Below are 14,237 nucleotides of genomic sequence, written 5' to 3'. Positions count from 1 at the left end.
CTGTTGTGCTATTTTTTCTGGAATGCAATTGATTTTTTGTTACATTCCTTTCATTAATATTAACTTTCTGTATTTGATATTTGGCAATTCACAATCAGAAATTTTTAAAAGACCTTTAGGAGTACTCCAGATAAAATGAAGTGAAGCCATTCTAATTTCAAAGAGAACGTTCCTGGTCTCTTTGTGTACAGGGGAGTCACATTACCAAGATTCCACAATGGAAGGCAGATGTCCTTCACTTTCTGACATTTTTTCTGCTTGCTTTAAAATTAATAGGGGACAACCTAAAAGAAAGTGAAGAACATTTCTGGAATGAAACAGAAAAATAAATGATAAATAAAATAATTCAGCAAGAACAAAAATAAAAAATAAACAAATAGCCAACCTATCATATACCAGTATAGCTAAGAGAGATGCAGCACACAGTACTGTACTTTCAGTGTAGTTCTATAATTCTGTGGTTTCCTATAACTTGATAGTTGTCATTTAGCTAAAAGAACAGGAGTACTTGTGGCACCTTAGAGACTAACAAATTTATTTGAGCATAAGCTTTCGTGGGCTACAGCTCACTTCATCAGATGCATAGAATGGAACATATAGTAAGAAGATATATATATACATACAGAAAACATGAAAAGGTGGAAGTAGCCATACCAACTGTAAGATGCTAATTAATTAAGATGAGCTATTATCAGCAGGAGAAAAAAACTTTTGTAGTGATAACCCAGATGGCCCATTTAGACAGTTGACAAGAAGGTCTGAGGATACTTAACATGGGGAAATAGATTCAATATGTGTAATGACCCAGCCACTCCCAGTCTCTATTCAAACCCAAGTTACTGGTATCTAGTTTGTCTATTAATTCAAGCTCAGCAGTTTCTCATTAGAGTCTGTTTTTGAAGCTTTTCTGTTGCAAAATTGCCACCTTTAAGTCTGTTACTGAGTGGCCAGAGAGGCTGAAGTGTTCTCCTACCGGTTTTTGAATGTTACGATTCCTGATGTCAGATTTGTGTTCATTTATTCTTTTGCATAGAGACTGTCTGGTTTGGCCAATGCACATGGCAGAGGGGCATTGCTGGCACATGATGGCATATATCACATTGGTAGATGTGCAGGTGAACGAGCCCCTGATGGCATGGCTAATGTGATTAAGTCCTATGATGGTGTCACTTGAATAAATGTGTGGACAGAGTTGGCATTGGGCTTTGTTGCAAGGATAGGTTCCTGGGTTAGTGTTTTTGTTGTGCGGTGTGTGGTTGCTGGAGAGTATTTGCTTCAGGTTGGGGGGCTGTCTGTAAGCAAGGACTGGCCTGTCTCCCAAGATCTGTGAGAGTGAGGGATCATTTTTCAGGATAGGCTGTAAAGCTTTGATGATGCACTGGAGAGGTTTTAGTTGGGGGCTGAAGGTGACAGCTGGTGGTGTTCTGTTATTTTCTTTGTTGGGCCTGTCCTGTAGTAGGTGACTTCTGGGTATTCTTCTGGCTCTGTCAATCTGTTTTTTCACTTCAGCAGGTGGGTATTGTAGTTTTAAGAATGCTTGATAGAGATCTTGTAGGTGTTTGTCTCTCTGAGGGATTGGAGCAAATGAGGTTGTATCTTAGAGCTTCGCTGTAGACAACAGATCGTGTGGTGTGTCCTGGATGGAAGCTGGAGGTATGTAGGTAAGTATAGTGGTCAGTAGGTTTCCGGTACAGGGTGGTGTTTATGTGACCATCGCTTATTAGCACAGTAGTGTCCCGGAAATGGACCGCTTGTGTGGATTGGTCTAGGCTGAGGTTGATGGTGGGATGGAAATTGTTGAAATCATGGTGAAATTCCTCAAAGGCTTCTTTTCCATGGGTCCAGACGATGAAGATGTCATCAGTGTAGCGCAAGTAGAGCAGGGGTGTTAGGGAGCTAAGGAAGCATTGTTCTAAGTCAGCCATAAAAATGTTGGCATACTGTGGGGCCATGCGGGTACCCATAGCAGTGCCGCTGACTTGAAGGTATACATTGTCCCCAGATGTGAAATAGTGATGGGTGAGGACAAAGTCACAAAGTTCAGCCACCAGGTTTGCCGTGACACTATCGGGGATACTGTTCCTGATAGCCTGTAGTCCATCTTTGTGTGGAATGTTGGTGTAGAGGGCTTCTACATCCATAGTGGCCAGGATGGTGTTTTCTGGAAGATCACCGATGGATTGTAGTTTCCTCAGGAAGTCAGTGGTGTCCTGAAGGTAGCTGGGAGTGCTGGTAGCGTAGGGCCTGAGGAGAGAGTCCACATAGCCAGACAATCCTGCTGTTAGGGTGCCAATGCTTGAGATGATGGGGCGTCCAGGATTTCCAGGTTTATGGATCTTGGGTAGCAAATAGAATACCCCTGGTTAGGGTTCTAGGCATGTGTCTGCACAGATCTGATCCTGTGCTTTTTCAGGGAGTTTCTTGAGCAGATGGTGTCATTTCTTTTGGTAATCCTCAGGAGGATCAGAGGATAATGGCCTGTAGAAAGTGGTGTTGGAGAGCTGCCTAGCAGCCTCTTGTTCATATTCCAACTTATTCATGATGACGACAGCACCTCCTTTGTCAGCCTTTTTCATTATGATGTCAGAGTTGTTCCTGAGGCTGTTGATGGCGTTGTGTTCAGCATGGCTGAGGTTATGGGGCAAGTGATGCTGCTTTTCCACAATTTCAGCCTGTGCACGTTGATGGAAGCAATCTATGTAGAAGTCCAGTCTGTTGTTGCACGTTGATGGAAGCAATCTATGTAGAAGTCCAGTCTGTTGTTTCGACCTTCAGGAGGAGTCCACGCAGAATCCTTCTTTTTGTAGTGGTGGTAGGAAGGATTCTGTGGGTTGGTATGTTGTTCAGAGGTGTGTTGGAAATATTCTTTGAGTCAGAGACATTGAAAGTAGGATTCTAGGTCACCGCAGAACTGTATCATGTTTGTGGGCCTGGAGGGACAAAAGGAGAGGCCTCGAGATAGGACAGACTTCTGCCAGGCTAAGAGTATAGCTGGCAAGATTAACAATATTGTTGAGTGGGTTAAGGGAACTACTGTTGTGGCTCCTTGTGGCATATAGCAATTTAGATAGTTTAGTGTCCTTTTTCCTTTTGTAGAGAAGCAAAGTTTGCATTGTAAATGGCTTGTCTAGTTTTTGTAAAATCTATCCATGAGGAAGTTTTTGTGGAAGTGTGTTTTTTTATGAGAGTATCCAGTTTTGAGAGCTCATTCTTAATCTTTCCCTGTTTGCTGTATAGGATGTTGATCAGGTGGTTTCACAGTTTCTTTGAGAGTGTGTGGCACAATCTCTCAGCATAGTCTGTGTGATATGTAGATTGTAATGGATTTTTTACCTTTAGTCCTTTTGGTATAATGTCCATCTGTTTGCATTTGGAAAGGAAGATGATGTCTGTCTGTATCTGTACAAGTTTTTTCATGAAGTTGATGGATTTCCATTCCATAGGGCTAAATTCAGTGCCTTGCATAATAACATTTAGCTGACTATCATGACTATTTAGAACTTCACAACGATAGTGGTGATATAAACTTAGAACCTAACACTCCAAAAGCTAAAGGAGAAATACATTAATCAATGTTGTGTCATAAGCCCTATACTACTAACAATTAATCATTTTGTATATTTTTTTTAAGTTCAGAGGGGACAATTGTGATCATCCCATCTGACCTCTTGTATTACACAGATAATTCTGCATTGTATAATAATATGTGGTTGAACTAGAGCCTGTCTTTTAGAAAGACATCCAGTTTTGATTTAAGAGAGTCAAGTGGAGAATCCACCACACCTTTTGGTTAGTTATTCTCACTGTCAAAAATGTGCACCTTCTAGCTTCAACTTCCAGCCCCTGGATCTTTTTAGGCCTTTGTCCATTAGGTTAGAGAGTTTTCTGCTATCAGATATCTCCTCCCCATGTGGGTACTTCCAGACTGTGAGCAAACCATCTCTAACCTTCTCTTGAGAAGTTCTGAGTCTATCTAGTAAAGGGCAGCAACGATATACATACAGACATACATGCTGGCTCTTTACAAAATTTGTTCAGATGTAAAATAAACACTGAATTTTAAGAATGAAACCATATCATCAAAGTCTAGAAGTTAAAGATGACTATGTTAACATCAAGGGGGAACTGAAATGCTCACTTCACAGTTCTGTTTTGTAGGGATTGGTTTAGTGGTGTACTGCTGAGCATCTTGCATACCCACATGAAATCAGTATTTAAGTCACAAGCTGCCATAACACTAATTTCAGAGAAAATACCTTCCTATTACACAATAGTATTTTTAATATTTTCTTTTTAATTGAACATACCAGAAGATTTACTTCCAGAAAGGTATTTAAAGTATGAAGTGTCTTAATACTGTACATGTGTAATATTAGTTTTATACCTCCGTTTACATTAGGATTGTTCAACACACATTTCTTTGACTAACAGAAAAATAAATACATAAATAAATAAATAAATAAATACATGAGCTATTCCCTCCATCCATTCTTCTCCATACCTCACTCTCCATTTAAGGGTGAACTTATACATATAGAAATAATGAATCATTCCCAAATTGAAAACCAAGGATGTTGTCATATTGAAAGTAGGTCCTCGCTGGGAGTGAGGTTCATGGACCAACTTACATGTTTCTGAATGGTAGCACCACTGCGGGTTACTGCACTAGTTCCTATTAATCACAAACAATTATGACTGCTTCAGGAAAAAGATTGTTACCTTTTCCATAACTGGTGTTCTTCAAGATGTGTTACTCAGGTCTATTCCACAATAGGTGTGTGTGCTCGCCACGTGTACTGGTGCTCGACATTTTTCCCCTAGCAGTACCCATAGTGGGGGAGCACCCCTCGCGACCTCTGGAGTGGCACCTGCCTGGCACGGTATAAGGAGAGCTGCGAGCTCCCCCACCCTCAGTTCCTTCTTGCTGGACAACTCTAACAGAGGGGAAGGAGGGTCGGATGTGGAATAGACATGAGCAACACATTTCAAAGAACACCAGTTATGGAAAAGGTAACTGTCTTTTCTTCTTCAAGTGATTGCTCATGTGTATTCCACAATAGGTGATTCCAAGCTATATCTGTTGGAGGTGGGTAGGAGTTCACAAGTTCCCAGGATGGAGGACAGCACTGCTGAACCCAGCATCATCCCTGGTTTGGGGGAAGATCGCATAGTCCGAGGTGAACGTGTGAACCGAAGACCACATGGCGGCCCTACAAATGTCCTGGATGGGGACGTGGGCCACGAAGGCAGCCAACAAGGCCTGCACCCGAGTTGAGTGTGCCCTCACAATGGGTGGCGGGGGACACCCACCAGCTCATAGCAGGAGCGGATGCACGAAATGATCCAATTAGAAAGCCACTGAGTAGAAATTGGCTGGCCCCTCACGCGCTCAACCAAGGCGACGAATAGTTGCGAGGACTTTCTGAATGGCTTGGTCCGCTCGAGGTAGAAAGCCAGAACCCGCCACACATCGAGCGTGTGGAGACGGCGCTCCTCACTGGATGCATGAGGCTTGGGGCAGAGGACCGGTAGAAAAATGTCCAGACCCATGTGGTAGGCAGAGACCACCTTTGGGAGGAACACAAGGTGTAGGCAGAGCTGGACCTTGTCCTTATGAAAGACCATGTACAGTGGCTCAGAAGTCAGGGCCCTGAGCTCTGAGACTCACCTGGCCAATGTGATTGCAACCAGGAAGGTCACCTTTCACGAGAGGTGAGACCAGGAGCACATGGCCAGTGGCTCAAACGGGCACCCAGTGAGACAAGCCAACACCAGATTTAGGTCCCACTGTCGGACTGGGGGGTCTATAATATGGAAAAAGACAGTCCAAACCCCTAAGGAACTGGCCAGTCACAGCATGGGAAAATACCATGTGCCCTTGCACCAGTGGATGGAAGCCCAATATAACTGCCAGGTGCACCTTGACTGATGAGGGTGCAGGCCCTGGGCCCTCAGGTGGAGGAGGTAATCAAGGATAAGCTGGATCGGGGCAGCCACCAGGGAGACACCCTGGTCCTCCACCCACCTAGAAAACCGGGAACACTTCGCCAAATAAGCGCGGCGAGTGGAGGGCCCTCTACTTTCGAGGAGGACGCGCTGAACCCATTCTGAGCATGTCCTTTCTTCTCCACCTAACCACTGAGCAGCTATGCCTTGAGGTGAAGAGCCATTAGGTTGGGATGGAGGAGGCAGCCCTGGTCCTGAGAGAGCAGGTCCAGGCGGAGCGACAACTTCCACAGCGGAGCTACTGCCAGGCCCATGAGGGTCCTGTACCAATGCTGCCTGGGCCATGCCGGGGCAATCAGGAAGACCCAGGCCTTGTTCATCTTTATCTTCTCCAGGACCCTGCTGATTAGAGGGAACGGGGGAAAGGTGTAGAGAAGCTGGCCTGACCAGGATAGGAGAAAGGCATCGCAAATAGCGCCCCACCCCAGACCCCTCTGAGAGAAGAACCGGGGGCATCGCCGGTTCTACCAAGTTGCGAATAGGTCCACCTGGGGAGTTCCCCACCTTCGGAAGAGCCAGTGGGCCTCTTCTGGGTGGAGGGACCACTTGTGTTGCGAGGAAAAGTCCCTGCTCAAGTAATCCACCCTCTTGTTCCGGGCACCCGGTAGGTGGAAGACCTTCAGGTGGATGTCGTGGGCTATAGAGAAGTTCCACAGCCTGAGGGCTTCATGGCAGAGGGCAGAGGATTGGGCCCAACCTTGCCTATTGATATAGAACATGGAGGCCATGTTGTCCAGGAGGACTCTGACTATCTTGCCCTCCAGGTGCGAGCGGAAGGCCATGCACGCCAGCCGCACCACCCTGAGCTCTTTGACGTTTATATGTAAGGTCAGGTCTTGAGCCAACCACAGGCCTCAGGTCTCAAAGTTCCCCACATGTGCCCCCCAACCCAGGTCTGACGCATCAGAAACCAGCTCCAATGATGGGGCCCTGTTTGTGAATGGGACCCCTTGGAGCATGTTGTTTGGGCTGACCACCACCATAGGGAGGTGATCACAGAGTCCAGCATGGTGAGGACCTTGTCCATCCTGTCCGTGGCCTGGGAGAACTTTGAGGCCAACCAGACCTGGAGGGGCCTCATCCTGAGTCTGGCGTGATGGACCACATATGTGCATACCAACATGTGACCCAAGAGTTGCCTGCAAACCTTGGCTGTTGTCACTGGGACCCTTGTGACCGAGTCTATGAGACCTTTCAGAGTCTCAAATCTGTCTGGCAGGAGAGAGGCCTTGGCCAACACTGCATCCAGGAGTGCTCCGATAGATTCTATGTGTTGGACCGGAACTAACGTGGACTTGGTGTTGTTTACCAACAGGCCCAAGGCGGTGCACGTGGACAGGAGGAGCACCATGTGATCCCTCACGTGCGATGGGAAAGTGCCCTTGACAAGCCAATCATACAGATAGGGAAATATCTGGACCCCCACCATCTGAGGCCGCTACCACCGACATTCATTTTGTAAACACCCTGGGGGGGCAGTGGACAGACCAAATGAGAGGACCGTGAATCGGTAATGATTCTGTCCTACCATGAAACGGAGGAAGTGCCTGTGCCCCTCAAATATGTGGATGTGGAAGTACGTGTCCTGTAGATCGAGGGCAGCATACCAGTCCCCGGGATCCAGGGAGGGGATGATGGAGGCCAGGGAGACCATGCGGAACTTGAGTTCCACAATGTACTGGTTCAGACCTCGCAGGTCTAGGATGGACCTGAGTCCCACTTTGGCCTTCAGGATAAGGAAATAACGGGAGTAATACCCCTTGCCCATGAACTCCTCAGGTACCACCTCTATCGCTTCTAGTCCTAGGAGCTGCCCTACCTCCTGCTTGAGCAGAACTTCGTGTGAGGGGTCCCCCAAGAGGGACAGGAGTCGGGGGTGGTTGGGTGGGGAGGAAGTAAACTGGAGGGTGTAATCCTGGGAGATGGTGTTGAGGACCCATCAGTCTGAGGTTAGCCGCAACCATTCCGGGAGGAAAGCACACAACTGGCTGGAGAAGCATAGCTTTATTGAGGGTGGATCCCTGGTGAGAACTGGCGGGGTGCCCACGAGCATCCTGTCAAAAACGGCTTTTCCCCGCCTGCTTGCCCTTGGAGGACCCAGGCTGGGGGGCAGGCCGAGACTGCCTCTGAGGGCATTTCTTATAGTCCCACTGCTTCTTATGGGCAGCCTCATACTTCAGGAGGGCGGCCTGGGTAGGAGTCTGCTGCGGCTTGAACTTAGGTTTTGCCGGAGCCGGGACATAGGGGCCCAGAGTCTGGAGGGTTGTGCGGGAGTCTTTCATGCCATGCAGCCTTGTATCTGTTTCCTCCGCAAACAGAGCCTTCCCGTCAAACAGGAGATCCTGCATGGAAGACTGCGCCTCGCTGGACAGCCCAGAGAGCAACAGCCATGACGCCCGTCTCATGGACACCACGGAGGCCATTGCTCATGCAGCCGTGTCCGCAGCATCTGAGGATGCCTGCAGGGATGCCCTAGCGGCTTCTGCCCCTTCCTCCACTAGCACCTTGAACTCCTTCCTATCGCGCTCCTGGAGGGAGTCCTCAAACTTGGGCAGGGAGCCCCACAGATTGAATTGGTACCAGCCCAGGAGAGCCTGATGGTTTGACACTCGTAACTGGACGCTCTAAGATGAATAAACTTTCCTTCCGAAAGAGTCCAGTCTCCAAGAGTCTTTGTTCTTTGGGGTTGGGGCTGGCTGACCCTGCTGTTCCCTGTGGTTGACTGACTTGATCACCAGTGAGTTGGGCGCCGGGTGGGTATACAAGTATTCATGCCCTTTAGTGGGTACAAAGTCCTTGCATTCTGCCTTTTAGAGATGGGGGCCAACGAGGCCAGTGTTTGCCACAGGGCATTTGAAATCTTAGCCACCCCTTCATGGAGAGGCAAGGCCACTCTACCCAGTGCTGATGGGGACAACACGTTAAACAGGGAGTCTGAGGGCTCCTCCATGTCCTCTGCTGGGAGGTGGAGGCTTACTGCCACCCTCTTTAAGAGATCTTGGTGGGCACTGAAGTCCTCCGGATGGGGCAAGGAGGCCAGTGCAGTGCTCTGGATGTCAGCCAGCACTGGAGGGTCCACCCCCTGGTCGGACTCCGGGCACGGTGCCAAGAATGTACATCCCACTGATTCCTTTCTCAGGCATCTGGAGAGGGAGGCCAACAGTGCTTCCGAAGCTCCGGCCACCGAGCAAGCTCCCACCAGGGGCTGCACCAGAGGCCACGGTGCCCAGTGGTACCATTGGGCTGGCCACAACGCTCGGTGCCACTGCACCTGCTGTGGCACCGGTGGGGCTGGCTGTTCGAGTTGACTGGCCTGGCCCATCGAAGGACGTCTATGAATGGAGACCGGGCTAGCGTAAGATCTGCTGCTGACTCTGGACCAGGAGGAGTGGCAGTGCCGGGATCTACGATGGAGGATCTCAAAGTGGAGGACCGGTACCGACGGTAACAGCTACTCCGTAAATAGCCTCAATGGGTGGATGCCGGCGATCAATGCCCGGGGCTGCGATGTCTTGGCAGAGACTTGGAGCGGGAGTCCGAGTGGGAATGGCGTCAATGACTGTGCCGTGACCGACTGCGGTACCCTCTCCGAGATGAGGACCGTTGGTGACGCCCACCATGGTCCCGTCAATATTCGCTCCTTGAGGATGAGCAGTGCTGAGAGTCCCCGATGGACGAAACCCAGCCAGACAGTCTGGTCGGCGTTGTGGGCAATCCACATGGACTCTACCCTGAGTGGTTGCTGGGCGGTGAACGGTATCAGAAACATTCCCTCGACCAAGACTGGTACCGGGCCGGAGGCGACTGCAGAGATCCCAGCGGCGGCTTGCCTCTGGAGCATGGGGCCAACATCCCGCAGCACTCTGGGCACTGGCATGGACATAACATCCCGGTCCACCTGGAGGACTTTAGGTGTGGACGGCATCCGGACATCCAGAGAGGCCTGTTCCGAAGGGACCGGGCTACTCTGCTCAAAGTGAGTCGGAGGCCTGAGGCCTGGTAGGGATCAAGAACTGCCTGACATGGGGCCTGGCCTCTGTCCCAGACTTCCCTCGGTGCTGATGCAAAGAGGGAGTCTTCCTGGCCCTCTTGGCATGCCCCGTGGATGGGGAGCGGTGCCGACTGGTCGATGGTACCGGAGGGTCTCCACGTACCGACACAGCGGTGCTGGCTACCGGTTTGGAGCAGCGTGCCGGAGTCGGGGTCAGCACCGACTCCATCAGGATGGCCCAGAGCCTAATGTCCCTTTCTCTTTTGGTCCGAGGCTTAAACGACTTGCAAATCTTGCACCTTTCACTGATATGGGTTTCTCCCAGACAGCGCAAACAGTCTGTGTGCGGGGTCACTTCTTGGCATAGAACGCCTACAAGAGCCACACAACTTGCCCCAGCCTGGGCTCACTAACTAACTAAACTAACTAAACAACTGACTAACTACAGGTACTAACACTGAATAAACGAACAGTTCTGGGGACGAACTACAGCAAAGCTGGAGCAGAGCAGTTCCAACACACCTTCACTGGCAGCAAGAAGGAACTGAGGGTGAGGGGAGGGCGCAGCTCCCCTTATACTGTGCCAGGCAGGCGCCACTTGGGGGTTGCGGGGGGCGCTCCCCCCCTATGGGTACTGCTAGGGGGAAAACGTCCAGCACCGGTGCACGTGGTGAGCACGCACACCTATTGTGGAATACACATGAGCAATCACTCGAAAAAGAAATATAACTAACAACTTGTGAGCAGATTCTGGGTGTGCGCACTTTTGCACACTTTTGCAATCCAGAGATGTGCACTTGTGCATCTTGTGCGCACTTTTGCAATCCAGAGATGAATCACGAGATAATAGATAATATTGATCCATCAAGAAACCCACAGAACTTGGATTCTTCTTTCACAGTAGCATATCAAAAATAGCTTATCAATCAGTGGAGTTTCACCAGTGTAAGACTATGAGAAGAGAACCAGCCCCATAATATTAGAAACTGAACCCTTACATAACTTCTGAATAATCAAGTGTATATGTTTAAAGTGCATCAGAGAAGCTTTTACTCGTGAAACATGCATGTGTACATAGCAGATGATCCATTCATCAGTGACCTTGCCAGTATTATGGTGGTAGCTAATTTTTTCAAAACATACTCATGTCAGTTTCTCCAACATCTATAATTGTTGCAGTTACCACAGGGATATTATCTAATTGTGTGTGGGAAGGCAGGTAGTCCGTGACACCTGACACTGGTTTAAGATAAAGCCTGTACGAAGAAATGAGTTTTGCAATGTACCTTAAAGCGTAGGCATCCAGCATAAATAAATTCTATAGCTGATGCCGAGAGTGTGCTTCACCAGCCCCCACAGACAACGCTGTCCCTGACAATATGAGTTGTCACATTGGAATGTGGAGAGACAGAAGTGGTGTCACTGACTTTGCTGGGTTCTAGCACAATTAAGGCTTTAAATGCAAGGATCAGAATCTTGAACTGGACCCAGAATTGAATTGGCAGTCAGTGAGTGTTCATGCCAGTCTGCCCTATCTAAAAGGCAGGACTGTGTTTTGAATCAGGTGATGTTTGAGTGGCCTTCAGCATCAACGCGAGGGAGAAAATACTGCTATGATCTAGCTTTCAGGTGCCAAAGCATGGATCACCATAGCTATATCCACATCGGAGAGTAAATGCTGCAGTTTCTTGGCTCACCAAAGGTAGAAAATCATTTCTGATCCACCCCACTACATGAGAGTCCAGGAGCAAGAATTAATCAAATAGGACAGCAAAGCCACCTTAGATGAAAGAGAGGTTACAGCTCTTGCCAGTTGTTCGAAACACTTCTCCCTCTGTCAGTCATGATCATCTCCATTTGACTTGGAATGAGCTTGAGCAATCATCTCAACATCACTGCTAACAAACATAAAGTGCGGCACGCCTGCTTTTCTCAGAGGGTGCACCGCACTGCATGTGTTTGTTTGGAGGGACGGAGAGATGAATGTTATCAGCATACTGATGGCGCTGCAGTGCAAACCATCTGACAATCTCCCCTAATGAATTCACATGTTTTGAACAACAGAATCAACAAGATTGAGCTCTGCCGGACTCTGTGAGTAAGAACATTTGAGAAAGAACTGCTACTGCTTCTTCCCAGCTCCTCTTTTTTGAGTTCTCTTTTCTCTAAATAGGAGACACCACATACTTAAAACCTTTCAGATTAGCTCTTTTTCCTTTTATGTTCGTACTATGTACAGAAAGGTACTCATGTTAATATGCCGTTTTTACTACAGTAGAACCTCAGAGTTATGAACACCAGAGTTATGAACTGACCAGTGAACCACACACTTCATTTGGAACTGGAAGTACGCAAGCAAGCAGCAGCAGAGACAAAAAAAATCAGAAACAAATACAGTACAGTACTGTATTAAATGTAGACTGCTAAAAAAAAGGGAAAGCAGCATTTTTCTTTTGAATAGTCAAGTTTCAAAGCTGTATTAAGTCACTGTTCAGCTGTAAACTTTTGAAAGAACGACCATAATGTTTTGTTCAGAGTAACAAACATTTCAGAGTTATAAACAACCTCCATTTCCGAGGTGTTTGTAACTCTGAGGTTCTACTGTATATTTGTATTGTACCACAAAATAAAGTTTTATAAATGCACAAGGAGCAGGTCTATGGTTTAAGATGTCATTGTTGTATGGGCACGCTCAAAAAAGGTCAGCCACACCTGATTATTTTATTGGCAAAAAATAAATTGTTACTTCTTTTTATTCCTTTTAGCACAGCAGAACTGAAGCAGCTAAGGAAAAGTGAAGAGATTTTGTTCTAGCTTGCACATTGTTAAGAACATTGTAAATGAGTTCCAACTTCAGAATCTTTAATTGGGGTGTACACCTTACCTACAACACAACTAAATTGGGTCAAGGTTGCTGGTGACACAGCACAATCCAGAAAAACTACATAGCTTGAACTTTCAGGGTTCAGGATGAGAGTTAGCAGTTTGAAAAAAAAAACATATTTGAAAAAAAAACATATCAGCAAACATTTCCGACTGCAGGTGAGGGGACACTAGATGGGAAGGGCTCTGAGTTACTATACAGAATACTTTTCCAGACGTCTGGCTGCTGGGTCTTGCTCACATGCTCGCTTGACCCTCTCATAAACAAACTAAGGAAATACAACCTAGATGGAGCTATTATAAGGTATGTTGGAAAATCCAATGAAGTGAGCTGTAGCTCACGAAAGCTCATGCTCAAATAAATTGGTTAGTCTCTAAGGTGCCACAAGTACTCCTTTTCTTTTTGCGAATACAGACTAACACGGCTGTTACTCTGAAACCTCCCAGAGAATAGTTATCAGTGGTTCACAGTCAAGTTGACAGGGCATACTGAATGGGGTCCCACAGGAATCATTTCTGAGTCCGGTTCTGTTCAATATCTTCATCAATATTTAGATAATGACATAGAGAGTACACTTATAAAAGTTTGTAGACAATACCACGCTGGGAGGTGCTTTGGAGGATAGGATTAAAATTCAAAATGATCTGGACAAACTGGAGAAATGGTCTGAAGTAAATAGGATGAAATTCAATAAAGACAAATACGAAGTACTCCACTTAGGAAGGAACAATCAGTTGGACACATATGCGCGCACATGGGGTGTGCTGGGTGTGCCTAATGCATGGCAGAGCTCTGGGGAAGGGGGGGCTGCATGCTCCTGGGGGGCAGCGTGTCTGGCTCTGCACTGAGACAAATGCTGCGAGGAGCCTCATGGTTAGGGGAGCCGGGGGATTGGATAAGTGCCGGGGGCAGTCAGGGGACAGGGAGCAGCGTGGGTTGGATACATAGGTGGCGAGATGGGCCATGGTGACTATGCTCCACGGTTCGGCAACGCAAGGTGGGGCGCTCTCACCTAGGGAAGCAGCTCCCCCCTCTCCAGCGTCCCTGCGCACTGTGGAGAGTCTCGGCAGAGGCAGGGCAGCTCCGCATGGTACCTACATCCCCACTCCCAGAGCTGACCCGGTTCCCAGCCCATTGGCCAGGGGTCTTAGACTTTCCTCCGGTGAGTGAACTGGAGAACCAGTCAGCGCATTTTGGGAGGATCCCAGCTGACTTGGTAGTGAGCACTGCCAGGGCCCTGGGCTGGGACTCGGAGGAGCAGGGAGGGCCAGAGTTCTACTGTCTGGGTGCCACATACCCCTAAGTGGCACCCCACTTCCCCAACAGGTCAATCGTCCAAGCAATCCCACAGAGGTG

This window comes from Lepidochelys kempii, chromosome 6, assembly GCF_965140265.1.
Source record: "Lepidochelys kempii isolate rLepKem1 chromosome 6, rLepKem1.hap2, whole genome shotgun sequence".
Classification (NCBI taxonomy): domain Eukaryota; kingdom Metazoa; phylum Chordata; order Testudines; family Cheloniidae; genus Lepidochelys; species Lepidochelys kempii.
Note: the sequence above shows the minus strand (reverse complement) of the source record.